Source organism: Schistocerca nitens, chromosome 6 (genome assembly GCF_023898315.1).
Source record: "Schistocerca nitens isolate TAMUIC-IGC-003100 chromosome 6, iqSchNite1.1, whole genome shotgun sequence".
Classification (NCBI taxonomy): Eukaryota; Metazoa; Arthropoda; class Insecta; order Orthoptera; family Acrididae; genus Schistocerca; species Schistocerca nitens.
Window position 1 is genome coordinate 242,888,840 of NC_064619.1, and position 26,809 is coordinate 242,915,648.

The following is a 26,809-nucleotide window of genomic DNA, read 5'->3' on the forward strand; positions in this document are numbered from 1 at the left end:
TCTATTTCATGCAGTGGGAAAAAGTTGGAATTAAGGAACCATTTTAATAATGTAGGCCTAAACATTTGACATGACAGATGGTGAAGTTGAATAATAAGTTAATGTATGTTCTAAAAACACTTTGTGTGTATCTAAACCATCCAAAATATGTAGCCTATTGATTGTTGCAATGTTATCCCTTTAACAAGATCTACTTATAAATAAAATTACTATAGCGATGCGGTTTCGCTGACAACCTCTTCCATCCAACACTGCACTGTAATGGATGCATTGTTAATGAGCAGAATAATAGGCAAAATAATGTGAACATCTGTACTTAACTTGGGAATGGTTTATTAATAAGGCATTGGACCCCCATTTGCCTGTAATACAGCTGCAAATCTACTTGGAATACTGGAATACGGTGATTGTATAATCCCCAGTGGAATGTTATGCCACTCTTCGATCAGAACCTCTGCTAAGTCCTGTAGTGACGAGAGAGGCGGATATCTGCTCCAGAGTCTGCGCTCCAAAACCACCCACAGGGGGTTCAATAACGTTCAAGTCCAGGGACTGTACTGGCCAGGGAAGACGCTGCAGTTCAGTTGCATGCCCCAGCCTGTCCTGGTTGTGTGAATGGGAGCATTATCGTCCTGAAATTGGCATCATTGTTGGGGAAGAACATTTGAATCATGGGGTGCACATGAATGTCTAAAACGCCCATATAATCGTCAGCTGTGACATGTCCTTTGAGAGTAATGATAGGACCAGCAGAATAGCAAGATATGGCTGCCCACACCATTACATTTCCACCTCCATGCTTAACCATTGGAGTCAAGCAATCAGGATTGTAAGCTTCTTTTGGCGTTCTCCATACGTAAACCCGGCCCAATGTTGGAAATATGAAAACGTTGACTCGTCTGACTATATGATGTGTTTCTACTTATCAGCAATCGAGCCATCCAGCATTTATGCTCTTGACACCGTATTTTACGCTTCTTTGCATTGGTTGTCGCCACTAATGGTTTCAGTAGAGCCCTAGTCCATGCATATTCGCTTTATGGAGTTCTCGGCGGAAAATGTCGATAGATATGGGGTCTCTAAGATGATTATTGAGCTCTGCAGTAATTTATTAACTGCCATAGTTTTGTGTTGTTTTTCACAATTCGTGTTAGCGTACGACGATCTCTGTCATTTAGTCTTCATTTGCGCCCACTACCACGTCTACATTATAATGTCTTTCCATGTTTTGTGTAGGCTGTCGTGAGTTTTGAAACAGTTGCTCTTGAAACATTCAATAACTTGGCTACCTTGGTGATGCTCTAGCTAGTCGGGCCCCCCCACAATCTGCCATCTTTGGAACACTGCTAGTTCTTTTACTGCACGTCTAGCTCGCCTCTGAATGCAATTACGAAGTGTGCATTACTCGTAAGAAACCTCCACTCATGCCTAGTATGCACTACTCGTAAACAACCTGCACTGATGTCTAATAATAGTCCGTAATGAACATGCACAGTCCAGCGCGACATCTGTCTTACCTGCATTGTTGACCGTTAAACACAACCATCCCATTACTACCGCTGTTCACATTATTTTGCCTATCCTCAGAATGTTTGCATTTATATAACTGGGAGGTAGATGACAATAGCGTTGGGCCTACTCGGGCTTACGCTAAATGGAGTTAACCAAGGCCGCGCAGTTAGAGGCGCCATTCACGAATCGGGCGGCCACTCCCGCCGGAGGTTCGAGTCCTCCCTCAGGCATGAGCGTGTGTGTGTGTGTGTGTTGTCTTTAGCGTAAGTTAAAGTAGTGTGTAAGTCAAGGGACCGATGACCTCGGCGGTTTGGTCCCATAGGAATTCATACACATTTGAATAGTAAACCAAGCTGAAAGTTTGTGTAAAGTGTGTTAATTCGAGTTGGGATGAAAAAAAACTGATATAACATTCAGCACTGTGCTCCCTTTTGCCTCTACGCAGATTATGATTCAATTTAGTTAACTAACCAGAGCTTTGCGTTTTCCCAATAGATTACTATACATATATAGTCATGAGCATGATGGATACTACGTAGGTTGCAAGTTTTGATCTTTCGACCTGAAATTTTGAAGACAGACTCGTGAAACATGCTGTATAGATTTTGATAGCTATCGGAAGAGAGTAAGGTTACCGAATGACTGTTCAGTATTATGACTAAACACCACAGTACAGGTTGCAGCATTGGGTCTTTTGGTTTGAAACTTTGAAAATAGCTTGTGAAACATCCGAAATTCGCAGTATGAATTGTTTAACGTCCAGATACCTGACGTCAAAGCTAAATGTTCCACATACTGAAATTTTTTCTTACGAGGTATATACTCGATATTATACAAATTTTGAAAGCTGTATACTTATTATTTTATAAATCTTCTGGCATATCCGTCAATTTTTTCCTTGTTGGGATTAATAATCGGCGATTTAGTAGCCAAATGCATCGCCATGAGGATGAATGGTTACCGTGCAGCAGGCTGGAGTTTCAAGTCTTTAGACATGAAGTTTTGAAAATAGTGATACAGCCAGAATTTGCTGTAATGGTTTGTCGGCAATCTGACGATCTTAAGGTAGCCAAATGCTTCATCACGAGCATTAAAGATTGCCATTTTACAAGCTGAAATTTGAAAACACTCTCATGAGAAGCTTTGAGTTTGCAGTAAGATTTGTACGGTGATCGGACGACCTTAAGGTAGCCAAATGCCTCATCATGTGCATGATTGGCTGCCCTGCAATAGGCCACAATATGAAAATACACTATGTGATCGAAAGTTTCTGGACATCTGGTTGAAAATGAGTTACAAGTTCGTGGCGCCCTCCATTGGTAATGCTAGAGTTCAAGTCAAGTCAAGTCAAGTCAAGTCGAGGGGAGTAATGTCTGGAGAGCAGGTTGACCAAGGTATTGGACTGTTCCAATCCACCGATTCGGACATTACTCCCCTCTCCAGACATTACGCCCCTTGACTTTTTTTCTGGTGCTATATCAAGGACAGAGTCTTCGTCACACCAGTTGCTGACGTCGATGAACTGAAGGCTAGGATACAAGCTGCTGTGGGTACTGTGACAGAACACATGTTACAAAACACCTGGCTGGACCTGGAATACCGCCTCTCCATTCTCCGAGCTACCGAGGGAGCACACGTAGAGATTTACTAACGTAACTGGTATTAAAAAAAAAAATAAAGTAGTAACACTAACCTATGTAACGGCATAAAATGTAACTTAATGTGTCAAACGGTTATTCCGTTATAAATTTTTATAATCAGGGCTAGACTTTGTGCTCACCGTATATATATATATATATATATATATATATATATATATATATATATATATAGTTGCCATTATGCAAATGTTCTTTATAGTCCCACTTGCAACAGACAGTTATCAAATGCTTCGTGAATTTCGATCAAACAAAGCAAATCATAACAAGCTACTACTACGTCACATTCTATAAACTCCAACCTCATGCAAAACCATCACCCACAGAGTCCATCCACACTGTGCACCACATGAACACAATTCAAGTTAATAACAGTCTAACTAAGATTGACTTGAAATCGCCTCAATCTGAGTTAATCAGTTTGGTAGCTCGAGTTGACCCATCTCCAGATGACACTACAAGTCCGCCAGTGTATCTGGTGAACAATACTGATTAAATAACGTGTGCCTGGCGTCTGTGAGATGCCGCGTGACCAGTCCAGGGTTAAATATTTTAAGATATTGGGTTTAAGTTGACCTGTCCTATATTACAAGTACACACTCTGTACATAATGTAATCAAGTAGGATCAAATAAAAATCAGTCAGTCACTCAATGAAGTTTGTTGTGGTCATTAATAAACTTTATCGTTGTTGGTTTCTCAATTCCGATATTCTACTCTGCCTCTTTGTAACTGTACTGGTGTCTCATAACCTCACTTTACCGTACAGTAGCAGGCTTAAGGGGCTCCGGAACGTCCTATACTTGCAATGTTAAAATAACGCTTATAAATTACATCTTTCCTCACAAAGTATTTGAGGTAGGAAGTTGAACTTTTTACAGATTATTTATTGGAATATGAGCTACAACTTAACACAGGGATTTTACAAAATTTTAGTTTAGTTATTAAAGATGATTTTTTTCCAATTGTAATGAAAATTCACAACATTTTTTTGCAATTTTTTATTTATATATTCAAAAATATACAGTTTTTTGGAAAAAGGCTGTGTTAAATTATGCAGAAGGTACTGTGTAACATTTACTGAAAGTTTGAAACAAATATGTTTGGAAGATCCTTAGAAAACATGTAATTAGTATGAGAAAATAAAAGTTTTGGGAATCGAGCGACAAAGATTGGATTAACTTTTTAGTGCATTCCAGGTCCATAGGATGGATTATCTTCATCCTCTGCAAACTCCTCCTCCAGCTTCCTCTTGTTCCTCCTCCTGTTTACTCTTGCTTGTATTTCTAGACTCTTTACAGCCCTGTCTGCAGCCCGAAGGCGTTCCTTGTCTAAAGCAAGCATCGCTCGTACCATGTTAGAACCTATCTTCATTCCCATATTTCTAAATACCTTGCACCTTACAATGTTGCCATCATTGAAAGTCTCAACAGCATCATACACACCAAAGTGTAGTGTTTCTGTTCCAACAAATACAGTCTTGGGGATTCTCGATCATATAACACTATTTACACTTTCATTGGGGTTTTGAGTTTTTCCGTGAATACACTTTTTCAACAGTTCAGGTGCTGCTAAGTCTCTGAAAATAGGTTTTATCACCTCCTTTATTGCATGAGGCAAACTATGCTTATGAGTGTACACTTCACCAGTTAGCAATCCTTTGTTATATTTACACCAACTGTCTTCTTCTTTGGGACACAAGCTATGTTGGGGATTTTCATCGTCTTTATTGTTTACAGTAATAACACATACCTTTGGCTTTCCATTCCAACATTTCTCCTTTTCTTAAAAGCCTTCAGAGGATTTCTAATAACTTTACTTTTACTCATTATTATACTTCAACAAAACAGAGACTCAAGAAACAGAATTAATTACGAATATTTTCGAGATAACGACAGAGTAAATAAACATGAAACAATCGACAATCACACCAGCGATATATATTGAACCATCACAGGTTAGCCACAACACGTACTTTATCTCACATCACTAAAATGTACCTGATGAACACGGACGTTAATAATAACAGCGTTTGACAGCAGTTTAACAGCGCCACAGTGGGTCACGCCCATGTAGAACACATTTCAAAAAAAATTTAAAAATAGTTGTAGTCTTCGGAATTGAATAAATTATATATCTATTAAAAGGTAATAGTCTGCAGATTCAGAAAACGCAAAAAAGTAAAAATTGAACTTTTCAAGATTTTGAGCCTTTCCGGAGCCCCTTAAGTGAACTGACCTGATGTGACAATCAGTGTGAATACACCCTGACATGGCGGTGACGTCACGTAATGATTCGTTAACGAATACTGTGAATCGGCCATACGGTTTATGAGATACGTCATTTGTTTATAACTATTGCCCATACAAGTGCGACAGATACTCATGACGGAATGACCTCATTTCCATGAAATTACAATTGTGTGGTCATGAAAATCAGCATTGGGTATTAAACGATATAATACTGTGTTGTATATCAGGCTTGTTATGAACTCTCTAAAGGAGCCCTCACACGTTCAGTAATATTGTCCGACTGTCAATATATTGATCGTCTGAGGGCGTGTATAGAAGTACCGTCAATAATAGAAAAATTGACGTGCAATACTGATGGACTTCAAAATATTCTCAGTGTTGTCAATACATACTGGATATGTAAGGCCAAGTATTACGGTTTGACATTATTCTCCATTCAGATGGTGACAGAGCTTTAGAAACCAGCCACGCGGCGTTAGTGCACACCATTTATTTTTTTTAATACGCTGCTGTGTATATCGTACCTCGGATTCAGTTTTTAAGAAGTCTTTTAACACGAAAGAATGTCAATACGCCTATGCAATGGAAATCATTGGGTATACCACTTTAGGATGGTTAACGGAGGATTCCCTGTGACACTGTTTACTTCCCTAATTTGAAAGTATAGTGTAGATTGGTGTAATACATTTTGGAAAAACTATGCCATTTCGAAAAAATGCGTCTTATATCTGCAGTGGCTAAATAAGAGGTCTGCGTAATACACCTCAGTTTCGCCAAATTATCTCAAAGTGTAAAAAAAAACATTTTTCGTTAATTGTCTGAACAGGTCCTTGCCAGGCATATTTAATTGCCCCACAGGTTTCCACAGAATTGTACTAATTGTGCTAGCTGATATTACAGAACTAAGCTTCGAGCACTAGAATAACCTGCCTGTCGCCAGAAATCTCTTAAGTTATTCCTAATCTCTTGTCGACTGCGACTGCCTCTCTGATTAACGTGTTTTGCTTCTCTGTTTTATCAACGCTAATAACTTGACGTACGTTGCAGAGCTCATCGGAAAATAATTTATGAAATCTTTCGGGTCTGTAGTTCTGACTTTAGTTTGTAGCGGCCGCGACTAGCAGTTCTGTATGGTGTAGTGGGCGAGTGTTTGGCGCATGTGTCGTGCCACGAGTGTTCGATTTCGCGCCAAATTATTTCCGCGACGACCGGCCAGAGCGCTGTGTTTTGTCTATAAACTCAGTGCCATTATTCTTCGGTTGTAATATTTGAAAATACAGAAGCGTCCGATCTTACCCGTCGGCTTTGACCCATGACGTCACAAATACCGCGGAAACGACCATAAACAACAATTCCAATATGGCGGATATAAAAACATCGAATACGTATTGTAAACACTGAAATACACAAGTTTCACAAAAAGCCTAATGACTGTAACGGGACAAGCGTGGGAAATTGGGGGTTTTTGGGTGGGGAGAAACTAAATATGTCGTTATGCGGTGGGGGGAGTCTGCAGTGCCCCCCCCCCCCCCCCCCCCATCACCCCACAGGCTTCATTAGTGTCAAATCAATATTTTCGAATCATAGGCGGCCGCTGCCGCGGCCGCATTCCAAAAAAAAAACCTCCCAACCTAACCTCAAGTGGGCTACGCTACAGATCAATATGTTCATCAAATTGCTTCATATTACGTATACATGTTCTTTAAAGAAGAGTACATCAAACCATGTATTAGGATTTCCGCGCCGTAATGACGTCACACACCACAACACGCTTACGTCACGGGTCAAAGCCGACGAGTAAGATCGGACCTTTCTGTTGACCCTAATATTTTATACGTTCCTGTATACCATAAGTTTAGTTCAGCGATTTTGCATATCCCTTAGTAACAAGTCAACAAGAGGCTTATCCGTTCTCTGTCGACTTTGTGCAGCATTTAAACGACATTCTGTATTACTTGGGACCTACGAACGAAGAAAGTCATTGTCATGTGTCATCCCAGCAAAGAATATATAGCTTATGCGTTCTAAGTTTTATGTAAACAGGCTGGCTAAGGGGTTGGAATCCCCATACACCCGAAAATCAGTAAATTAACACGTGACTTGTCGCTGTGTTGAGTTGAGTGTACAACGTCTTAACCTTGTAAACTCGCGTTGTCAGCTGACAGTTTTGTCAGTGTTATTGATAGTGTGAGGTCGCTCAATATTTTGAAGTTTTGATAAACTAGGATTGTCAATAAATATTGAGCGTGTGCAGGTTCCTTTTAAATTGATTTCTTGTTCGTCCATCACGTAAAAAAGGACGTAACTGTACTCTGAAACCGTGTTGCAAAAGTAATGACACGTTTCAGATATGCTTAGAATAATCTGTCTGGCGTAAGGGCCACGCGTTTAAGTACCGTAAAACTTAATCTCTCTGTAACTCTAATAAAAAGTACACGTACACTGTAGTAAACTGAGCAAATTCATTTGGCGGGATCTGTTCAGAACGACGATAGTCTGAGTTACGTAAAGAATTTACGTCACCTAAGATTCTTTATCAAGGTACGGCTTCAACTCCATTTAATTCAGAAAAGCAACGCGGACATTAACGAATCACGTTGTGAAGTGTTGTCACGCCCGGTACATTGAAAACCAAACCTAAACATCGAACCAAAAAGGTTCGTTTCAAATGTTATGGCCTTCATACTTCACGGAAGTATTGTTTCTTAATGTAATGTGATGTAAGTGTCTTTGCACCGAAAACTGAGATTAATTGGACTTTGATATTACCGCCACGTTTCATGTTACAGCATTTCCTTCTAGTTTCAGTAATTTTCTAGTGACCTATCGTGTGCCGTATTTCTTTGAATAATCGCATATTGTATGTTTTTATATGCTCCTGCGCAGCTGTCTTCCTCTTTTCGATTTATGAATGCTACCCGGGTATCGGGAACGTAGCGATTCTTGCTAGATGAGAAATTTCCGAACTAGTTAAGGGCGTAAATCTAGCCGAGAATGTTTTTTGCTACTATTTCATTTAGTGTGTTGGATACGTTCGCCAGGCATTAATCTTAAATTGGAAAAACTGCTGTCGAAATTTTCTCCATACGCGGTATGTAGCGCGAAATATTTTTCCAGCAGGTGTCTACAGTATGTGGGGTTTTGCCCGAAGATATATATATATATATATATATATATGGGGGGGGGGCAAACAATGTCCAACGCACGGATTTCGGAAGGGGAGAGTTTCTCGACTTGAAGGACATAGCCATTAGATTGCAAACCTGGTTTACATTGGTCAGTTTTTTGCTTGAGGTAATGACCCTCATTACTTTCTTTTTCAATAAAAGCCCATTCTTGCAACCTGCAGAATGTCTCCACAGTAACAGTCCATAGCTGATGTGGCTGTGGACCATTGTGTAGTATTCTGTTAGTAGATACTGTTGTGATATTTCGTTTTTAGTTTCCACACCAGGTATAAAATCTGTGAGAGTTTGGAATGTACATGGTGGTGTGTTGTTGCCAGATTCACTTGGCATCAACGAAAAATCCACAGAAGCTTAACAGCCGCTGTGTCACCCAGTGCCCCAGTATCACTGAGGTTGCGTATCATTCTCTGTGTTTTGTCTTCAGTAATGTTCATCCTATTTTATGATAAACTAGGCCTTGACCTCACTGAATAGGACATCTGCTTGTTGAACAGCCCGAACTACATTGAGAACATAGTTATCATTTGCAAACTGTAAGGTATACTCATTGGAGACTATGGCATTAACGAAAATTAAGAGCAACAGAGACCGATTATGGATCTGTGTGGCACACTGTGTTTTAACTTCATTTCACTTTAGCCTGCTCCTGGCACCGATACAATCTGCCATCTGTTATTTATGTAGGATTCGAGAGTTTGTAGAACAGCTCCCTCAGTACCATATGATTTTAGCTTGCTGAGCGGGGCCTTAAGTGGGATACAATCAAATGCCTTGCTAGGGACACAGAGTATCAGTGCTACCGGCTCCTCGTCTTCAAAACCCTGACTTGTATTTGTAACCGAGTTAAGTACTGTTGTTGTAGCTAACTTGCCCTTCAAAATCTATGCTGCTCATCACAAAACAGATTATTTCCTTCAAAACAACTTAACAGCTGATCTTTCATTATGGACTCCATCACCTTAGCTAGCTCTGGTATTGTAGATACAGTCCTGTAGTTTGACACTTCATGTGGGTTACCTTTTTTCATAAACTGGTAATGGTACTTCAGGAAGTCTGGAAATTCTCCAGAATGGAGGCACTTCCTAGTTGGTATTGTCAGTGGGCGAGCAATTTCAAACATTACAGTTTAATGTAATTGGATAGATAAAACATGTATAGGCCCCCTACATCAAGCAGTGGCAGAATTCTCACATAAAAGGAGGTTATAGTTAGGCAAGCTTTTTGGAGCCAGTGGCTCCTTCTTGAGGCAGAAGGTTTGGAGGGGAAGGAAGAGGGGTGAACGAAAAGGACTGGAGAGGTCTAGGAAAAGGGGCGGATTTTGGGAAAGTCACCTGGAAGCGCAGGTAAGGGGAGACTTACCAGACGGGGCAAGAAGGAAAGACTGATTGTAGGGGACCACACCGGACAAGATTTGAAAACCTGAGAGCTTAAAGGTAAAAGACAGGGTTATATTAAATACAGTTATTACTGCTTAAACATGGTGCATGAGTTAATAAGAGTGAAAAGCTAAGTGTATTTTATGTAACAGAGGTGGGAGGGGGTGGCAAAAAATAGCCAGGTAAGAAAATGAAAGATGTATAAAATGAAAACAGAATGAAGAAAGGAGTAATTACTGTGCAGAAATGCTGAGGTAGAAGAGATTAACACAAGTTAAGGCCAGACGGGCGGTGAGAACCAAGAACACGTAGCGATAGTTCCCACCTGCAGAGCTCCAAGAAACTGGTGTCTGGGGAAGAATCCAGATGGCTCGTGTGGTGTAACAGGCACCGAGGTCACAATTGTCATGTTATAAAGCATGCTTTGTAACAGGATACTGTGTGTTGCCAGTATACGCCCTTTGGATATGCCCATTTGTCTAAACTGATAATTTGGTGGTAGTCGTGCCGATGTAAAAGGCTGAACAGTGTTTACATAACAGCTGGTATAAGATGTGTTGTTTCACCATTGGCTCTCTCTCTCTGATATTAAGCTTTTTGTCGGTTAAAGGGCTGGTAGGAGGGTGCACAGGGCAAGTCTTGCAGCATGGACGGTCACAGGGTTAGGAGCATTGGTTCTCACCACCCACCTGGCCTTAATTTACGTTAATGTCTTCCACCTCAGCGTTTCTTAACAGCAACTACCTCTTTCTTCACTCCGCTTTAGTTTTCTATATCTTTCATTTTCTTATCTGTCTATTTTTCGCTGCCCCATCCAATCTCTGTTACATACAATACACTTAGCTTTTCATCTTAATAATTCATACACCATGTTAAGCAGTAATCTCTGTCTTGCATATTACCCTGTCTTCCACGTTTAAGATCTCAGGTTTTCAAATATCATCCGGTGCAGTCCCCAACAATTATTCTTTCCTTCTCAATCTGAATGGTAAGTCTCCCCTGACCCGCGCTTATAGCAGACTTTCTTGAAAGACGCTCCTTTTCCTAGACCTCTCCAGTCCTTTTCCTTCACTCCCTCTTCCTTCCCCTTTAACCCTCCTGCCTGAAGAAGGAGCCACTGGTTCTGAAAGCTTGTGTAATTATAACCTCCTTTTATGTGTGTGTTCTGCCATGACTTGGTGAGTAGAAGTTTTATCTATTCAGTTACATTATTTTGTCAAAAATTGATTGCTTTCATTATTATACAGACTATAGTTTGTAATATAGTATGGAATGTGCCATAAATACCTGGGATCCCTGAGTGTTTGTAGTTTTTACTATTTTTTTTATGCCTTTTGGATACTATTTCTTTCACAATACCATGCTGCATTTATTTCCAAATTTCACCGCAAATGCCGTTTCTGTGCCAAAGTCAGGAGTGTTGTGTACTGTGCTTTGTGTTGTGTTTAAAATATATTCATTAAATCTGGACTGCAAGAATTAGAGCAAGAGCTGGGCTTTTGCCTGTGTTCATTAACCAGATACCACACTGCCTTGCAAGGATAATGAGCTTTTTCAATAAATAGTTGTATTTCAGCTAATCTGGAGGTATACCCACTCTTTAGTGTGACAGATTTCTCTGTGTATTTTGATTTGGCAATTGGATACCTCTTGGGCTTTAGTAGAAAACTTTCATAAAATTTCGCTTTAAGAGTCTGGAAAATTGAAGGCATCATTTGGTGCCAGTACTTCAGACATTTGATGCTAATCTGTAAAAGATACTTTAATTATGGAATAATAATCATTTTTATATGTAATAACCCTACTTCCGATTATGTAATTTGAATGCCAACTGGAAATTTGTTGTGTATTTATTGAGTTTGTCCATAGCTTCATGATTACAGCAGTTTGATCTGCAAGCTTAGGATCAATTACACTAACTTTGTAGTCTTAACTATTTAGGTTTGTGACAATTGTACCAAGACAGACACCTCCTCTTGTCAGTTGATATTTTACCACAGATAGTCCATAGCTGCTTAATAAGTTCATCAAAGTGCTCTCTTTGTCACTGCCTTCCCCAGTATGGATGTTGAAGTCTCCGTATAAGACAATTTTTGCTCCTAGAGCCAGTAAATGACATGAATAGCTTTCCAATTTGTTCAAAATTGCCATTTGGGAACAGTGCATAGAAACAACAATTAAGTTAGCATCTGGCAGCCTCAAAGTTGCCAAATCTAGATCGAAGTCCGCACTGAAGTTATTTATGTCAATTTTCTAAGCACTGAGCTTACTTTTTGCATACGCAGACACACTACCATGGATAGAAGTTTGTCTACACCATGGTCTCACTTCCTCAACAAAAAGTGATGATGTATCGAGTTTTGTTGTCAGGCACTGCACATGTGCACTGGCTGTAACTAAGCTTGCATTTTTTCAGTGGTGAAATTTCCTGTTCTACTGGAATATTTTTTGCCTTGGGAGTTTATCTCACTGGAGTACTGGGCATCATCTGGAATAAAAAACATCATAATGCTCTTGGGTCATACATTGCTGTCCATTATTTTATCTTGTAAGTCGAAATGAACACAAAGATTGAAGCATATCCAGCAACTTTTTAACATCTGTATTCAGTTTGGTGTCATTGACAGATTTTGTTTTACTGACACACTTACTGTTTACGCTTGAAATGGTTGGTGCTGCAGAAACGTCTGGATCTTCATCAGCATTTTTTCTTGGAAAATTACCACCTGATGATTTTGCAGTTTGTTTACTAGCTACTATTTTGATTACTGCTTTTGTGATGTCCCTCAGTCATAGAGTAGTGAGGTTTACCTGTTCAGTTTCACTCATAATATGTGGCTCATTATTTTATTTTCAACAACCTTTAAACATTGTTTTTCCATGTTTCTTGAAGATCATTCAGAGGGCGTTTCTCGAAGACCCCTGAGAGGGCTCATGGCTCTTGTGTGAGTTTGTGTATGGCACACACAGACCCCGAGCTATTGTTGCACTTTCTTCCTTCCAGGGCTGCATTCCCTTCCACGTTGCCCTCCCTATTTGTTCTCACTCCTTCCCCTATGCCCCCTCCTCCTCGGTGTCCTTGTTTACACCTTCCCAGCTATCCTCTTTGTTTGTGGCATTCCTTCTAGTTTTTGTCCCTCTTGATTTTCTTTTTCACCTTCCCTTTTTTGGCATTTTTAGTCTCCTTATGGTTTTAAACTCCCCTCTTAAATTTTCTCTCCTTAGTGAGAGCCAACTGGAGAACAACACTTTACTTAGCGTCTTCAGCATGTGGCCTTACCATCTCTCCCATCTTTTCCTCGATGCTGTTGTCCTCTACCACTACACAGCCAGAATGGTAGCCAGTCCGTGTGGTGGGTTTGTTATGTACCCTCTTGGTTGATCCCCCTGACACCACAGAAACCACACTTTTGATACCTGAGCCGATACCTCCCCGTGTATACCTAGCAATCGTTGTTTGTCATTCAGGAGCGTCAGAACTACCAGCAAGGGCTGTCATGCCAGATACTGCTTTCTGTGGCTGGTTGGTGTCTGTGGCGAGTGTCCCTGATTGAATAGGGTGTTATCAGGGTGGACACTTTGAGTATGAAACACTCTAAGCTTCAAACAGCCATTCCATTACGTGCGTCTCTTTAGTTGGCAATGGGTGTTTTAATGCTGCTTCTTATAACCTTGCAGCCTTCCCTGGTTGCATCCTGAGAGGAGTGTCAGACTCACAGATTTGGTGTGAGGCCCTTTCACCGCCACCTGGTGTGCGCCAGAACTCATGGGGACACTTTCACGACCACCAGGGTGATGTTTTCTGTGGACACTACTGAAGACAAGTTTGGCAAAGTGGGGTTTTGATTCAAATGTGGTTGGGTTCAGTGTGGATCTACTTCTGCTGTCCAGTCAGCTGCCCTTTGTGCGTCTGACCATTTTGGCAACAACCCAGTGTCCATTACTCCTCAGTAGTCTTTGAATCTGGTTCTGGCAATCACTTTTCATAGGGACCTCATCCTTCAAACTAATGAGGAACTCCAGGACATCCTTGAATGACAAGGCTTTCATTTTGTTCAGCATGCTCCGGTAGGCCGCAAAAGGATAATTGCATCAATAATGATGCCTGTATTCTGGCATTTGAGGGGGGTACTCTCTCAGAGAAGGTCAACGTTGTGTGTTCTCAGCGTGACAGGAATCTATACTGCCCACCATCCATGACATGAGGAGTTATCAGTGTTTGCACTTTGGGCACATCTTTCTGTGGTGAATGGAGACACACACTCCATGAGGGGAGCCATGTGTTCTGCTCCCCATTTGTGTTAATTATCATGACCATTACTCTCCACACCTGCTGTATTGCCCTGTTTATAAGAAGGAAAAGAAGGTACAGGAGTATAAGTCCCTTGAAAATTTATCCTGCACTGAGGCTTTTCAGAAGTATGACTGTCTTCATCCTGCATCTATGATGCCTAACTTTGCCTCTGTTACATCGTTTCTCCCTTCTCCTTACCCCTTTCCTGCCCCCTCTCTTCTCTCTCTCTCTCTCTCTCTCTCTCTCTCTCTCTCTCTCTCTCCTGTAGTTCCCACACTCAGCACTCTGGGTGTCACTTCCGTTACGCTACCATAGAGATGACCTCCTCCTTCAGCACCTGTTGGTGATTGGGCCCCTTTCCAGGATCCCTCCCCCTGTGTATCCTGGACTGGAGGTGGGAGGTGTGCTGCGAACTTGCCCCCCCCCCCCCCCAGTGTCTCCTGGACCGGAAGCATTCTGCAACCAGTTGGCCACACGACTCACAGACCATGTGGCTCAAAGTTGCCCATTCTGTCAGTTACAGATCTTGATGAAGCCTGCTCTCTTTCTGGGCCCTGCCCTTCTCAACCTATTAAAGAGCAGAAGAAGAAACACAAGTCCCTGGACAAAGCCACTCTGGCACCACAGGATGTGCTGACTCTGCCTTCACAACCTGAGTCAGATCTCATGTTTATGGCTGTCACCCCATTCCTGTTAGTGACAGATGATGACCTGGTGACATGGCTGGTTTCAGCCCATTCACTTTCTGTTTGGGTCCCCGTGCTGTGCTTATTCAGTGTAACTGTGACAGATTATACTGTCACCTACCGGAGTTGCAATTCCTTATTTCCTTCTATTCTGCAACTTGTGTCATTCTCCAGAAGCCTCATTTTACTGAGGCTCACTCACCGACCCTTTGTGAATTCTGTGCTTTCTGTTGGAACTAGGTTGTTCATTGGAGGGCTTCTGGTGCCATCTGAATGTTGGTCTATGCAGACTTTATTAGTACGTTGATCCCCCTTCATTCCAAATTGAAAGAATTGCCATCTGGGTCCACTTGCAATCTCCTCCTCCTCCTCCTCCTCCTCCTCCTCCTCCTCCTGACAGGCCACCTATACCCACTGCACTAACTTCCCTCCTTCAGCAACTACACCTTCCCATCCTCCTCCTTGGGGATTTTAATGCCCATCATCTCTTGTGGGGCAGTGCTAACTGGAGTCTCCTCATAGACCAGCTTTTGCAGACCATGATGTATGCCTTCTTAATGATGGTTCCCATAACATTTCAGTGCTGCCTGTGGCACTCATTCTGTCTTGCATCTTTTACTCACTTCCCCTCTCTATCTCACCTCATTACGCTGATCACAGCACAGTGATCTCTCTGATAGCAATGACTTTCCGTTGATCCTCTCATTTCCTTCCTGCCTCCTGATGGCTAGGTTATTCTGCTATGCTTTCCATCATGTTGATTGCATCTGAATACCTCACAGGTTGTGTTTACCCCCTCTTTGTCAGGTTGTATTGATGAAGTGTTGTCCCTGACATCTCTGATACAACTATTCACGCCGTCGGTGTTGTCGTTCCTCCCCCTCAATTGGCTGCTTTTGCAGCTAGCTGGTCCTGTGGTGGAGCACGGCCATTGCCGTCACCATCGCCATCCATGATCACCATCTGACCTTGCAAAGCCTTAAGTAGCTCCCATCCTCCGTTAGTCTTATTACCTTTAAACATCTTCATACCAAAGCGTGTTATTTAATCAACAGAGCAAGCAGGTGTGTTGGGAACACTTTGTCGCCTCGTTAAGTTCTTCTGTCCCTTTGTCATGGATGTGGACTACGCACCATATCCTCCAAGTTTGCTAACAATAGACATCCATCCTGGGCCTTGCCCCTTCCAGGTGGCCTTTGAATGGATCCATCAGTTCTTGCAGAACATCTTGTAACACATTTCACTACTGCATTGGTGTCAGCTTCCTATCCTCCCGCCTTCTTCCTTTGGAAACAGTGGGCTGGAGCTTCCCAGTTACTTTTTACACCTTGTCAGGGGGAATCCTGCACTGAACCTTTTACTGAATGGGAACTACTTCTGGCCATTTCCTCTTCCCATGATTCAGCTCCTGGCCCCTATTCCATGGATAACCAATTGCCTCAGCATCTCAATTCTCCACAATGATAATATCTACTCTGGGTGTTTAACCTTATTTGGCTGCAAGGTGTTTTCCTCTCTCAATGGAGGGAAATATTGTGGGCCCTGTCCTTAAGCTTGGTGGTCATTTATCATCCCTTTATAGCTATTGACTGATCAGTCTGACCATTGTCATCTGCAAGTTATTTGAACGGATGGTACCTCGTCGGCTCAGTTGGTGCCTTGTATCTCAGGACCTTTTCTCTCCTTAGCAGTGTGGCTATTGGGAGAGATGGTCTCCGATTGACTATCTGCTTCAATCGGAAAGTGCAGTTTGACAGGCCTGATTTAGTACCGCCATCTTGTTACAGTTTTCTTCGATCTTCGTAAGGCCTCTGTCACGGCTCGGCGCCGTAACATCTTTCTTACACTCCGTGAGTGGGAACTTCGGGGCTGTCTCCTGATTTTTATTTGTCAAATGCTATTACAATGGTCATTCAGAGTTTGGGTTGGCAACATTATCAGCTTTCTGCAAACCCAGGAGAATAGTTTTCCTCAAGACTTCATATTAAGTGGCCTTCTCTTTCTCATTGCTATTAATGGACTCGTAGCTTCCATCAGACTGTTGATCACCCTGGCTCTGTATGTGGATGACATCTATAGTTCCCACTTGGAGGCCTGTGCATAGCAACAGCTCCAGGATGCTATCCGGTGCACTTCCGTGTGACGCTATCATGCTGTTTTCAATTCTCACACCTTAAATCGTGGTTGGTGCATTTCTGTCATCGTACTGCAGTCCATCCTTATCCAGAGCTCCGTCTTGATGCCCAAAGCCTCACCATGATCCCCCAGTCCATTTCTTGGGTTTTCTTTCTGACAACAAGCTTACTTAGTTCATATCTGCACTCTGAAGATTGGCTGGTTTCACATACTCAGTGTTCTTCACTTCCTTGCTCACACCTCTTGGAATGTGGATCATTACACTCTTCTTTGCCTTTATAGGGTCTTAGTTCTGGCCTGTGTGGACTATGGTTGTCAAGTTAATGCCTCAGCTGCCCTTTTCACATTGCTGCTCATGGACTCAGTCCACCATCGTGGTATCTGTTTGGCCATTAAGGCCTTTCACACTAGCCCTTCAGGTTGACACTGTGATCCCCCTCCGTACCTTCCCTTTTTCGGTTTGGCAGTCCCAGCTCCTGGTTTTGTATGCCATTGCTATCCACTCATTCCCTGCTCACCCCTCCAATTTTATTCTTTCTGCAGCTTTTGAATGTCACTGGCCCACTGCCCCCCCCTCCTCCCCCTCCCCCTCCCCCTCCCCTCAGACAGATTTACTGGTTGGGCTTTGCCTTGCTTCTCTCTGCCACTATTTCCATCTTCCTCCTCTGTCCTGTTCAACATATTCTCTCCCAAACACGTCCCCATTGGTTAGTTTCTCAGCCACAAATTCAGATGGATCTCTTCTAGCATCTTGTGGTGTGACAGTGTTTGTTCTGCTGCTCTTACAGAGTTTTAGGATGCTATTGATTTTACAGTGATGGCTCTTAAGTCTGCACTAATCTTCTGTTGGCATGGAACACTATCTCTTGCCTGCCATGAGCAGAGTGTTCACCATGGAACTGATGGCTATCTATTGGGCACTCTGCTTTATTAAATAGATCTCCATCGCCATAGTTTTGTTATGTACAGACTCATTGAGTGGCTTTCAGGCTATCACCTGCTGTTTTTCCCGCCACCCTTTGGTCCCTCCCATCCGTGACCTTCTTGCCGATCTTGACTGTGCTGTATGTTTGGTTGATTTCCTTTAGGGTCCTGTCCATATGTGCATCCTGCATCTTGCTTATTGATTGATGGGTGGGGTGGAGTGGTGGGGTGGGGGGCAGCCACGTACCCCCAGTTCTCAATGATCCTTATGGGGTGGATTTACAGCTTGACATCAAATTCCTTTTTGGTCAGTTGTGAGCTGACTCTTAGAGGGCCACCTCCCTGTCTAATAAACTTTGAGAGACCAAGGGGCCTCCCACCACATTTTGTTCTTCTCTCCACCTCTCCCAGCGGGAATCCACCATTCTCTGTTGTCTTTGTACCGGCCGTACCAGGTTGATCCATGGTTTTTTTACTCTATAATGAGCCGCACCCCCGGTTCCCCCCCATACCCCTCCATTCCTCTTGTAGTTGTGGTGCCTCCCTCACAGGGGTCCACATTTTGCTGGAGTGCCCTTGCTTTTTGGCCATTCACACTAAATATGCCCTTCCACCTTTCTTGTACCAGGAGTTAGCAGTGACCCTTGCGTGGTTACACCTGTCGGTGATTTTCTTCATGAAAGTCATGCGTCCTGCCAGATTTAACTACCTGTATTGCCTTCCAGAATGGGATCCCCTCAGTTAGCGTTGGCATTGTTTTTGGAGACCTTTGGCCTTGCCCATACAGCGGCCTTGTTTTCCCCATTTTTCTCATGTTTTGTCTGGTCTTTTATGCCGTTTTGTTTCCACTTTTCTTATATCTTCTTACCCTTGCTCTTATCATGATCATGGTATGGTATGGGGATCAGGATGGGTTTGCAGCGGTGCTGATGCCCCCTCACGTGTAGCGCCTTTGTGGTGTCTCGGCTCTCGCCCTTCCCCACTCCCGCCCCCCTCCCTTCCCCTTTCTGTTCTTTACTCTTCCTGCCACTTCAGTGTTTCTTTTGCCTCTTTGTTTGCCCGTTTTCCTTTCCCATTGACTGAACTGTGATGTTTGTGTTGTTCCTCCATCAGTTTCTGTCACCTTAGATCGTGAGACCGATGACCTCACTGTTTGGTCCCCCGTCTCCTCCTCCACCATCTGACCAGTCAACGCTTCTTCACTTAGTGGCAACAACATTTCTAACCTATAGTTTGTGACAATCACAGAATCAAGTTTTTCTTTTATTTGTTTATAATGGTAAATTGTTTCACTATTCTAGTAAGATTACTCACTATTGGAACTATGTCACCACTAACTTGCTGTCATGAACTCCATTAAGACCTCACATAAAGTAAACCTTAAAATAAGTCTCATATGATGCATAGGAATGTGTTGTAATATGAATTTTGGTATAGAACTCTTTACCAGATACTTAAACAGCGAGCTATTTCATTGTTTTTCTGCAAAGGGAAGAAAAGACCATTTACTGCATCTAATCATTCAGTGGATTCGTTTCTTTCTTGCTTAAAGCAAAGGTAAATAACTGTACATTTGATTTTGTCTGGCAGGCACTGCATATGTTTGAAAGGGGCTATGACATTCAGAACTCTGCACAATGGATTGCATTTCCCACTTTTCTCATGTGAGTGATAGTCAATGCTTTATTTCCTAGATGGCTATTATATGTAATAATATTATCTGTGTATTACACAAAAGGCCAAATATTTCAAATTGAAGATCATTCGAATTTTGCTTAGTCTGTGCAGAAATAGCAGAAAGAAAGGATTCCACTTCTGTTAGTAAGAAATATTCAGTGTAATAATTTTAGTGTTGAGCTATTAAAGTGGACCAATTTCTTTTTTTTTTTCTTTTCTTCCACTAAGCAGCAGTACAGCATGTGTGGTGCTTGAGAGAGAACTATGATAGGCTTAGATTTGCTGAAAAGTCAGTCACGTGATATAGTTATTTTAATTCAAATATAAGCACTTGTCTGAGCCTTACAGTATGGCTTTTTCTGAAATTTATATGTGTTCTTGGAAAGTAGCTTAATAGCTACTTTCCAAGAAAGTCTCTAGAAAAGTCACCACTTTTCAAATGTTTTGTCTTTTGCTCTCCTCTATTATGTATCATATGGTCATACTGTTGAATGCTGCCACTGATAAGAATCCAGTATTGACAACATAGTCAATTAAAATGGCAAACGTGTAACAGCTGCTTGGGGCACCAAACTGAGAGGGGCATTAGAGGTGCCCCTAGGGCAAAACCTGTATATTCGTACATCGAATTAACACTGAAAACAAACAGTTTCCAAGGTCGTTAGACTTACATTTATTTTTAAAGGAATGGCAACTAATGTATGAGGGAGGAACACAGGGGGGCTGTGGGGACTCCAAATGATACCTTGCTTGTGCGACATAATTTAAGCGAGAGTGCCAAATTATATGTTGCTTGTGTGGAAAAATATTATTGAACCTGCCCTGGACAGAAGAGATGCACTGCCCTAAGGCTTAACCACAAGTTTGAGTGTGATTGTGACTGTTATTTCTCTGATTAGAGTGAATCCTTTGCCTGCTCTTCCCCTTCGGTTTTAATAGTAGTATTATTTCTGCTTTGAAGTGACTGTTGGAGTGGGGTGAAGGGGAGGGGGGCAAGGGGAGTGGAAAGTCAGATCAGGACTCTTTGTAAGGGAAGGGTGATGTAACAATCATGGAAGATGCTGTCTTGTTTGTGGCATTATAAACAATTTAAAATTAATTAAATAGCAGTCAGCTTGTGCTATAAAAAAGACAACAGTAGAAACAAGAAATTATAACTGTTTATTGTTATTGCCCTCTTGATATTAACTAAGGCCAAATAACTTTGGTATTGGCATGAGGCCTTTGAATGAATTAACCATAAAAACTTGAAGATAGCAAAACTGGGCGTGTAACGTATGACTATTTCACAGTCTTCATCATACGTCGAAGAGATGTAAATTTGTATTATCCTTTATATGCATTTTTAAAATAAAGCCTTCTATTCTGTCTAAAATTTCAACAACGTGTTACCTGATTTTGTTTTTGTTTTTTTGTTAGTGGAGTCATTCTGTGTAAAATCATTCAGCCCACCTCATCCACCATTTCAGATTTGAATGAAACTTGGCATATTTGTTCGGTCCATACCAAATTTTTGCATTCTATCTGTCTCTGTTTTCATTTTAAGGCACTACCAAGCCTGGAAGTTTTCCTGTTGTTAACATTACGATGGCACAAAATGACACTTGCTAACATTTTGAAAAATAAAGTAGCATTTTCTTTTTCTTTCTTATTTATTTATTTGTACTTATCATCCAAACTGCGTGTATGAAATTTGGTGGTTATACACTTCGTAGTATAAAGTTTTTAAAAATAAGTAACTCTTACCTCTAAGTAAAACCATTATGAGAAAAAGGATGCATACTTAAATCTTTTTATTTTAAATCAGCATTACATTGAATACTGATAATACCAGTACCACATAAAGGGAAAGAGACATGGACTATTGCCTGGGAAAATAAAATTAGTATGGATTTTCTTTCTTTATTATGTTTTTCCTGCTGTATAGGAAATTTTAGCTCATTCCTCATTCAGTTGTTTCATAAAATATGTTGTTAAAATGTCAGTAAAAATATATTTTTTGTGCCTTCTCATTCTTTCCTATGTTGTATTATTTCTGGTTAAACATATTTTGTTTGAAAAACAAGTACCAGTAACAACTGGTGTAGTGTGGCATGTTGTTCATTCAGAATAACAGGTTACACTTCTTTGCCTCAAGCTGATGGAACATGTTCTTGTAGAAACATTGTTTAGGTAGTTAGTATGTAGAGAACGTTCCACTGCGCACATGCTGGTTTAATGGGTGTACAAATGCGGAGGGAGACATGCAAGCACTGAATGTCACTGAGGTGCAACTGCGATTGAGTGTCTCCACCTTCTGTGAAGGAATCAGTTATTCTTTGGCATTGCGGCTTGGTGATGTTGTGGAAGACAGAGAGCAAGAGGTGCTGCCAACAGTGACAGCAACTGGAAAATAGTTGATAGTGTCATCAAAGAAATGCCATTCTATTCTGTTGTAAGAGTCTGTTCAGAGATGTTGTTCTGGTGTACTGATTAATAAGAGAGCTGTTCACCCAGCATTATAGTTGTTAAATTGGAGCAACAAAAGAGTTGATGAAAGACATTTATGTCATTCAGCAGCTTGAATACTTCGAAGCTCTCATCCAGCCCTCAGCTCTCTGCAAGGATGGGAGGAAAGAAGATTAGGGTTTAACATCCCATCAACATCATTATCATTAGAGATGATCAGCCGTTTCCAGACAGAGGAGGAGTCACATGGCTTGGTGGCACAGCATAACAGGTTGCATCAAAAAAATTCAAGAGAGGTGACTGTACAAGGAAGTAATTGAGGTAAAATGTATCCAGGATAACATCAGGATGGCAGATTGTTTGGAAGAGAACACTGAAATTACATTCCATTGGCTAAAGGCATCCTAAATGTCAGAGCAATTGGTAACAGTTGTTCCTATTCAGAGAGGTGTGGCACAGGATTTACCTAGCTTCTGCAGAGCTGCCTATGCGACAATGTTTAACTGTGCTTGTTTGGTATTTGGTACTGGAGTTTTTGTATGGAAAAGTTGTGTGTGTTATTAAGTATCCTTGATTGAGTTGTGTGACTGGTGAAGACTGAATTCACATGTTGCAGTAATAACTCTTTGTTTATTAATCTTGAACTAACCTCAGTATAGCTTTATTGGACGACAGTCCACACAAGAGTACAACTGAAAAATCCACCTTGACAACGTACAGCAGGTGCCTACTGTGGTGAGGTCCACATTCATTGGATGTGGTTGTGAGCAGGGAGGTATCACGGATGATCAACGGCATTGTACCACAAGGTTGTGAGCTCGTGGGCTGTTATGACAGAGGTCCAGGCATGGGAGTGACTGATGGGTGTCCAGCAGCTGATGATCCTGGTAAATGCGTGAGACGGCGCTATCTGCTGGTAGCAGCAGTGTCAGGCACTGTGGTCCAAAGCATAAAAGTGTGGGTGGCAGCAGTCAGTCTGGAGCCCAGAGCATAACTCACTGTCAAGGAGCTGAGCAACAACCTAAGTACCCATTGGCGTAGGAACACAGTTGTGGCGTCACATGGACATGTGACAGCGTGGAAGCAAATAGGTGGCTGTGGCTGCTGCACTGATTACAACAACCTGTGCACCATTCATTGACATGGTTTGTGCCCACAGATTCTATTGTGGCTGCAGGAGGCTTGGTGATAAACAGCCAGCGAATGTTTTGTTGACAAACAACCTCCTGAGGCAAAGCTGGGCCCACACTTGGCACCTCGCCTTCAAATTAAAGCCATGAGTGTGATGGCTGAATATACAGGACTCTAACCCCGCATATGCTACATTTTAGTTTCAGGTTTTACATACAGATATGGCTGTATATGTGTTTTGTTGTTCATTTCATGTTTGTCTGCTGTTAAATATAAGTACTCTAGAGCTTCTATCTCAATATATATAAAATGAATGATGAAAAAATTACTTCTTTTGTCATCAGAGCACTAATGTATAAAAAATTCTTTTTGCGTCAAAACAATTAAGAGATATATTTATATCTGTGAGATGATTCTCTGAACTATGAATTTGTATTTGCATTGTCCATCATCGAAGATAAGTGCATCATGTGGATATTTACACAGACCACATGTCTTCATAAAAACTTGTGCTGAAAAAAGAATTACAGAAAATTAAGTAACTCATGTGAAGAAGACATCAATGTATTTAAATTATGGACAGATAAAGATGAACTTTATTTCTAAAAAAAAATGAAATTCTACAAAAAATGTTGTGACCAATACAAAAAAATATAAACCTGTTAAGAAAACACTAGGAGTTATTCTCTCTACAACAGAGCCAGGGTGCTTTTCTCTCAAACTGATTAAAACTATGAGGAGGAGAAACATTTTATGCATCTTGTCATAAAACATTGTTTAATACCAATGATGGTGATCACGGTATTGATGAATACTTTGAGGAGAGTGACAAGATGGAAATGACACTCACAAGGAGTAGTGATGGAGACTTTTAAATACTGTTTTCACATACCTTGTGTGCTCAGCTATGATATTACATGCCCTTATTGAGGACTGCAAAAAAGTTGAACTTTAATACTTAGAGGAAAAATAAAATTGCTTGAAGTACAAGGAGGACAACAGAAGAGAAAGCTTGGTGCTTTATAACATAGGGAACAATTTTCACCAAACTCCAAAGAAGTAGTAAATGCAGTTGGTATCCCCACAACACTGAACTGGTCTTGGCAAAAAATTTAAATTACATTCAAAATTTCTGAATACTCAGCACAGCAAGCACAGAATCTTTTTAAAGAAAAGCATCTGTTAGTGAAACCAAGCCTCAAAAGAGAGAAGAAACTGCAACCTGAAGTAATTGATTTAGTCACAGTAAAGCCAACCAATGCTCTTAAATAGGCAAGGAGTCCCTTTACCAGTTTTTTGTTAGACACAGTTTCTTCAGGTCTAGTTCTCCTGAAGATTCTGTATCTTTTGCTTTCCAATGCCATGGATTTGAAGATTAGATGTGATGCAGTTTCTTCACCCTCATCACAGATCCTACATTTAGGGTCTTCTTCCAGTACACCCATTGTGTGTAGGTGTTTTTTGAAATTCCCATGGTTGGTCATCAGTCCAGTCATGAGTTTCATCTCTTTCCTGTTCAATCCCAGGACTACAGAGCTTCTTTTTAAACATGGCTTAGGCATCATTACCTTACCATTCTTTTGTTTATGGAACTTGGTCCAATATTCTATGTGCTGTTTCCTAAGCCAGTTCCATAGTTCTAGTTTGATCATTGCCTTGGTGATTGTCAGGACAAGTTCTGGCCCAGTAAATGGAGTTGTTGCCCCCATCCTGGCCAATATGTCATCTTGTTCATTGCCACAGATCCCTGAGTGGCCAGGGACCCACACAGGGTTTACCCTATTGCTTCCCCCTAGCTCCACCAGAGCCCTGTGGCATTCTGCAATACCCTTAGATCTCATTGCAGGAGCTGCCAGTGATTTTAGGGCTGCCTGGCTGTCTGAATAGATGTAGATGCAACGGTTCTTGTAGCACCTACACATGTTCTCCTCCACACATGCCCTGATTGCAGTAATTTCAGCTTGGAATACCAAGGCCAGTTTTCCTAGAGAGATGATGCCCTCCAGTCTTGGCTGAACCCAGTACACTCCTGCCCCAATGCCTTGGTCTGATTTCGACCCATCGGTGAACCAAACAATGTCCTCCGTACATCTCGAACTGTTTTTTCCCACTGCTCCCTGCTTCCTGTTGTTGTATTGTAAGGCTTGTTGAAGCAGTTGAGAGTTATTATATAGCCGGCCGGCATTTTGCCAGCCATTCCTATATTTACCTCACTCACTATCTTAGTGTGTAATTCTGGATATCCCAGTGAGATCCAATTTTTACCATTTTTAAGTCTGTATGCCACAACTGCTGCCTCCATCTTGACCCAAAGGTGTAGTGAAGGCAGGTCCAGCATGGCTTCCAGCCCAGTGGTTGGTGTGCTGCTAATTCCGACTGTTATGGCTAAGCAGGCCAGTCTCTGCACCTTAGCAAGCTCCTTAGCTGCAGCCTGCTGTTCTACCTTCTTCCACCACACTACGGCCCTGTAAGAAACCCTAGGCCTAACCATCCCGATGTATATCCAGTGCATACCTCTGGGGCTTAGGCCTTCTGGTACTCACTAGAGTACCTTTTGCCTTCGAGCAGATGCTGTTAATGTGAGGGGTCCATGTTAGTTGCTCATCTAGGGTTACCCCTAGATATTTCACTATTCCCTTCACAGGTAGAGTTTCATTGAAGAGCTTCAGATTCCAACTTGAGTGTTGGCTATGCCTCTTGGTGAATGGCATCACAACAGTCTTTTTTTGGATTAACCCTGTGATCCTGTTTAATGCACCAGACTTGCACAGCATTGTATGAGGTGTGAATGATTTGATAAACACAAGGAAAAAACAATGAGAAAGAAAATTGTTAATTTTTGGCCGTTTACACAGAATTTTTTAAATTTTAAAGTGAATATCAAGAAATTGAATAGGTTTTCTAAATTTTGTCCTCTTTGCCCCAAGTGGTGTGTTTCAGCAGGTTGTAATGGTACCCATTCAGAACGTGTCTGCCCCATTTATCACTACATAATAATGTTGGAACACGTTAGGCAATACTGACCCTACGACTTATCTTAGAAAATAGATTAAGGAAAGGTAAACCTACATTTCTAGCATTTGTAGACTTAGAGAAAGCTTTTGACAATGTTGACTGGAATACTCTCTTTCAAATTCTGAAGGTGGCAGGGGTAAAATACAGGGAGCAAAAGGCTATTTACAATTTTTACAGAAACCAGATGGCAGTTATAAGAGTCGAGGGGCATGAAAGGGAAGCAGTGGATGGGAAAGGAGTGAGACAGGGTTGTAGCCTCTCCCCGATGTTATTCAATCTGTATATTGAGCAAGCAGTAAAGGAAACAAAAGAAAAATTCGGATTAGGTATTAAAATTCATGGAGAAGAAGTAAAAACTTTGAGGTTCGCCGATGACATTGTAATTCTGTCAGAGACAGCAAAGGACTTGGAAGAGCAGTTGAACGGAATGGACAGTGTCTTCAAAGGAGGATATAAGATGAACATCAATAAAAGCAAAACGAGGATAATGGAATGTAGTTGAATTAAGTCGGG

At 41.5% G+C, this 26,809-nt stretch overlaps 1 protein-coding gene across 10 annotated transcripts in view; it reads left to right on the forward strand.

The window, feature by feature from the left end:
- Window positions 1-6,482: 6,482 nt before the first annotated feature.
- The window catches only part of LOC126263221 (putative methyltransferase DDB_G0268948), a 128,272-nt gene continuing 107,945 nt past the window's right edge, over window positions 6,483-26,809 (forward strand). Inside the window, exon 1 of one of the 10 annotated variants that reach the window (XM_049960306.1) lies at window positions 6,483-6,502. The gene's annotated coding sequence lies outside the window, so the exon portion shown is untranslated. Of the gene's footprint in view, window positions 6,503-6,658; window positions 6,680-7,649; window positions 8,142-26,809 lie in introns of those variants that run through there. The other 9 variants (XM_049960304.1, XM_049960305.1, XR_007546867.1 and 6 more) reach the window with 9 other exon arrangements.